The following is a 5,631-nucleotide window of genomic DNA, read 5'->3' on the forward strand; positions in this document are numbered from 1 at the left end:
CTCTTCCTGTTATTCATCAACAGTTATACATCCTTCTTTTAAACAACATGCACAATTTAGGGATGTAACCAACCTTTTCTTTGACGTTCCGCAGAAGCGTCTTTGAATTACTTGTGTGCAGATTAGCACGAACTAGGGCAGCTTACTCCATATGAGAAGCACATGAGTAAACTTTCTTGCCCACCTCCCACCAAAGAAGATAGTATTACTCCGAAGAGAATACTATATTGTCTGATTCGGCGCCTGAAGCAACAGCATTACTCCGAAGAGAACACTGTCAACTCCAACGAAGAATCGAACTTCCTCAGAGGCGATCCTACGCATTCTGGGTTACCTTCCCAGAAATACGATCTGAAACCTCAGCCCCCGTGATGCTCCCACAAGGGGGCCATCCCAGGACAGGAAGGTGAGACCTGAAAATTCAGATCACCCGGCTTTATTTCCTGCACCCGCGGTGACAGTATTTATAAGGACCATGCTTGCGGTCCCACAGGTGATACCAGCGTTCTCCCTGCTCCCTTTCGGGTAAAGCCACTCAGGATTGGTTAGCCTTATCGTCACTAATAAGATGACGTACATTTGTTACGGTTAGGGTACACTGATAGGTTTGGAGTGTGAAGATCCGAATATCAAACACAAACCAATTTAACCACCAGTACAATCCCTTTTCGTCACTAATACGATGACGGCAATTTTGTCAGGGTGGTCTATCTACTCTTTTCGTCACTAATAATATGACTGCAATTTGTTACCGAGGTGCACTGTCGACTTAGAGTATGAAAATCCGAGGATCAACATAAACCAATTTAATCAGAAAACCAACATTACACCCCTTTGTGGATTATGGTCGCCTTTTACGACTGGCATGCCTGCCGTGGGCATATTCTACTATCCCTAACCCACAGGGGGAACGCTCCACGTACAGTACGCTTATGAGTGACTACGCCGATACCCTCCTAACACGGTACGCTTTTGCAAGAACACCATATTTCATACTTTCACGCAGTGCGCTAGTACGCTTTACGACGCTTATAAACTATATACGATATTTTATATTTTTATGTAGTGCACAGGCACGTTTTTACGTTTTACGCTAATATGCTCATACCCTCTTACATTTTTAAGTTGGGATGGATTTACGTTAATACGTTTCTACGCTTATAGTATACTCTTTACCTACCACGATAAATATATTATATATGATTACGGAGCTTAACTAGTAGGATGTTACGCTGGGACGCTAATGGTGATACGCTACGCGTTTGCACTTTTATATACTATTTAACAACTTTCATAAATATGTTAAATATAATTACGGAGTTACGATACTACGATGTTACGCTGACACGCTAATGCGCTTAAAATTTTACGCTTGTATGAATTTACAATAATACTCTTATAAACTACTATGCTCCCACGTAGCCAGGTGTGGCAGCTTTTATTTAATGCAAAATGTTAACAAACCTGGTCAAAGCAGTCAAAATCCACAACTGGTTATACAACGATCCCTTTAATTTGAATTTGCATCCTTTACTAGTTCTCATTCCAATTGCATTGTCAGTTATTTAGCGTGAAAGACATGTGAAGTTATCTCTTTAAGATTCTTATTTATACCTGTATGTCCCAAACAAAAAGAAACGCATGCAAATGATAGAACAACAAAGCATAAGATACGAACTCCATGGCGTATACGTAATCTTTTAGAAACTGTATGTGCATATGTGTGCGTGTGAACAGGACCTGCATACGTATAAACCGCTTTAAAATATTTATTAACGTTATCACTTTCATACATACCAGGTAGCTTGTATGTACATACATATGTATGTAGGTTTGACATGTAAATTGATGTGAAGATTTGGTAAACGATTTATTGACTGTGTTGTGTTTGTGTGTGCATGTACGTATGGCTTTCGTAATTTGTAAGGCTTTATTGTTCACGTAAGTGCATGCAAATAACTGCAGATAGTATATAGAAAAAGCGTTTAACTGTTCTTTGTTATCACATCAGGAATTTAATATAAGTGCTTTGAAAGCGCTTTAGTTTGCTGTGATTGATTTCCACATCAGTGCCGTTGAAATAATTTTCTCTCAAAAGGGATATGAGCTGAGGCGAAGTCTCGCGTTTGTAGAAAAGTTTCAGTAATTGGAAGGGATATAATCGAGTTTTATATGATGTTTTAGAATTAAATTTGTTTTGTTTTTTGCAATCTTAATTTGCATATTGAGAATATTCTTTGTGATTGTGAAAAGTATTTGCTTGCTTATAGTTAAAAGGCAGCAACACACTCCGAAGGTTTAGATGGGTTAAGTGACAGAGTGATAGCTCTTGTGGGATTTAAATTTAGGTACAAGTTCTAACTATCGTGCATATGAAGGAGATCGTTAAAAGTTCTGTTCTACCCTGACTATTGAGCCAACCTTCGTACACTTTGGACAAGAATTTAAAGGGGCTTCAGTGGTTCACAACCGAGGACAAGCAAAATCAAAAATGATAAGCTTTCAAACAAGTTTCTCAAATGGGGTTGCTCCTACAAAATGGAAAATCTTCTCAGCAAATACTCGTGGCTTTAGGGGATTTCTTTCGGAGTCGTCCTAAAGAATGTAGATCTGGCTAATATGAGGGTAAAAACTTACGATTAGCACACCACAAGTCGCAAAAGAAGCTCGAAATATCCAAACCTGAATGGGTTTGAAGGTTTCGCTGCATGAATGACGTATTCTCGCTTTTTACGCATGACACCCAATGTATGGATTTTTTAAAATGGACTGTGATGCTGAGGCCAGCTGATTACGCATGTTTCTTCAATGAGCCGCTTATATGTGTGTACGCACCGAGATTAAATGAATAACATAAATTCTGACTACTTTTATGATGAACTAGAAACGAACTATAATCGCTACCCCGCAATGATATCGAAATTGTGCCAGCAATATTTATAACAACAGTGCACAAATGAAAGTTGGTCGGTTCTACAGCTGCAAAGCTCAGTATTCATCATGTAACATTTCTCAAAGGAGATAGGCTTATTAACTTCGTTTAACATCGAAAATAGGCTGTAGTACCGGATCCTAACGAAAAAATATTCACAAAGTTTGCTTATAGTTTTGTAGCTTAAAACCGCTTAGCCAAATTTATAAAGTTGTACTCAAGTTGCACTCAACATCAAATCAAGCCATTTCGTGCGGTAGCAAACAAACATATAATTTTCCGTTAAGTCAAAAAGTATTCCAAATAATTTTATGAAAAGCCAAGAGTCACACAAGAAAACGCTGAAATATTTTCTACACGACTACTAAATATAAAAGATAAGACCTCATTATATTTCCAAGCAGTCATAGCTAACTCTGAATCATCATGTACCGCTAATGAAACAATACTGGGTTCCAACGAGCACAAGAATCAATTGTCATATAAGGAATACTACACCGCCTAGGAAAAGAAGGGCAGCTACAGATTGAGTTCAAGACCTATATGAGATGACAATTAGCATTATCGAAACGTCTAGTAATATTGAAGAAAAGTGAATTGAAAGGAAATTAGATTGATGAGAGAAAAGAGAAAGTGTGAACAAAATTTCTGCGGGAATACCAATGGAAAACTGGTTACATGGCAAAGGCGATATTTTAACTAGACATTTTAAGCTCTAGAGCAATATATGTATAACTAGTTCGATGTTCATGCCTCTCCGATTAGAATTCGTGTATATTCTGTTCAATCTATAACGACGACCATCCCAATTATTGCATGGACCTAGCTGAGATTTACAGTTCGCTAAGTAAGTTTTGTAAAAGTTCGATGTTTAAACATATAGTATGCCATTGACCTTATTTTGAAGTTTTATCGGTATCTGTTTCATAGCAAACCGATGAGTACTCGATAACAAATTAGTAATACTCCGATAAGAAACTGATAACTTTTCAATCTCAAGTCGCTAACTTTTCGATACTCGATAACATGCCGAAAACTAAATCCTAACACTCCGAAGATAAACTGATAAATTTTAGATAGAAAATCGATAACTTTTGTATAACAAATCGATAGCTTTCTGTAATATATCTGTAACTTTTTTACAACAAATAGATAGCTTTCCTTTAATAAATTCATAATTTTTCGTTAAGAAATGGATAGCATTACGATAAAATATTTATAAAAAATCAATAACTGTTTGGATGACATATCGATAGCTATTCCATATATAATGGATAAATATATTCGGTAGTGAATTGATGATTTTACGATAAGGAACTGACAACTCGTAGATCAAAAATCGAAAACTCATTGGTGACCTTTGTTATCAGATGCAAATTCATGGAACTTCTATAACTTTTTGATAACATATCGATATTAAATCGATCAATTTATTATCAAATATCAATAAGCTCTTGATAACAAATCGGTAACTGTGTGATAACAAATTGATAACTTTTTGATAAGAAATCGAGAACTTTCTTTTACTTTCCGGAAAAAAATCTATGGAAAACTGATACGGATTCAAAAATTTTTGATAGAAAATCGGCAACTTTTTGATACCATACTGTGAGAAATGTTATCATCACTATGCTGCTAGTAAATAAATGCACAAAAACAATAAAGCAAGCAGTCACACTTGTGTACATGAACACATCAAATTAATCCATTTATACACGTAAGTAGACGAATATATCACATACACATATATAGTCAGCAGCTAAAAGCAGAAGTTGTTACTATCACGTACACCCGCATATAGCTAAATAACCAAGTATGCGATACAACTGCTCCATATTCGTGAAACGTATAGACCTTAAGAGTAATGGGCCTTTACAAGTCCTCATTTTCTACTATAAATTACATGGAAGATATTGATATATATTGAAATGCCGTACGTTGTTTAATTAACTAAGTAAGAAAGGCGAAGCTCGGGTGTAACCGAACATTACATACTCAGCTGCCAAATTACAGCTTGCAAAACATTTAAATATATTTTTCTATTCTACATTATAAGGTCAACCCACCTACCAAGTTTCATTTCTTTTTCCGTCTTCGGTAATGAATTATTGCACTCTTTCGGTTTTTCGAAATTTACGATATCGAAAATGTGGGCGTGGTTATATTCCGATTTCGCTCATTTTAAATATCGATCTGAGATGAGTGCCCAGGAACTTACATACCAAATTTCATTACGATATCTCAAAATTTACTCAAGTTGTCGTGTTTACGGACACACGGACGCACGGACATGGCTAAACGAATTTCTCTTTTCGCCCAAACTTTTTTGATATATAGAAGTCTATATCTATCTCGATTAGTTTAGCCGTTACGGGGTACCGTTATGCGAACAAAATTAATATACTCTGTGAGCTCTGCTCAGCTGATTATAAAAACCAACCAATTACACGAAAAAATATGTGCCTCATTTAAAAGACGGGTACCGGTGCGTATACGTATAATTTTTTTATTACATACAAGTTAATACACTGAAAGAAATGGTGCTAGTAAAACCAACAAATCGGTTCTGTTGTTCTTGACTTAATGGAGATTCGGTGAAATTGATCGAATTCTCTGTCAAGCGAACAAATTAGTTTAGTCATTTCAACAGAAGAGAAATTGTCGCTCTCAAGTTAACAAAATTATGTAAAATTGACAGA

This window comes from Eurosta solidaginis, chromosome 1, assembly GCF_040869045.1.
Source record: "Eurosta solidaginis isolate ZX-2024a chromosome 1, ASM4086904v1, whole genome shotgun sequence".
NCBI lineage: Eukaryota > Metazoa > Arthropoda > Insecta > Diptera > Tephritidae > Eurosta > Eurosta solidaginis.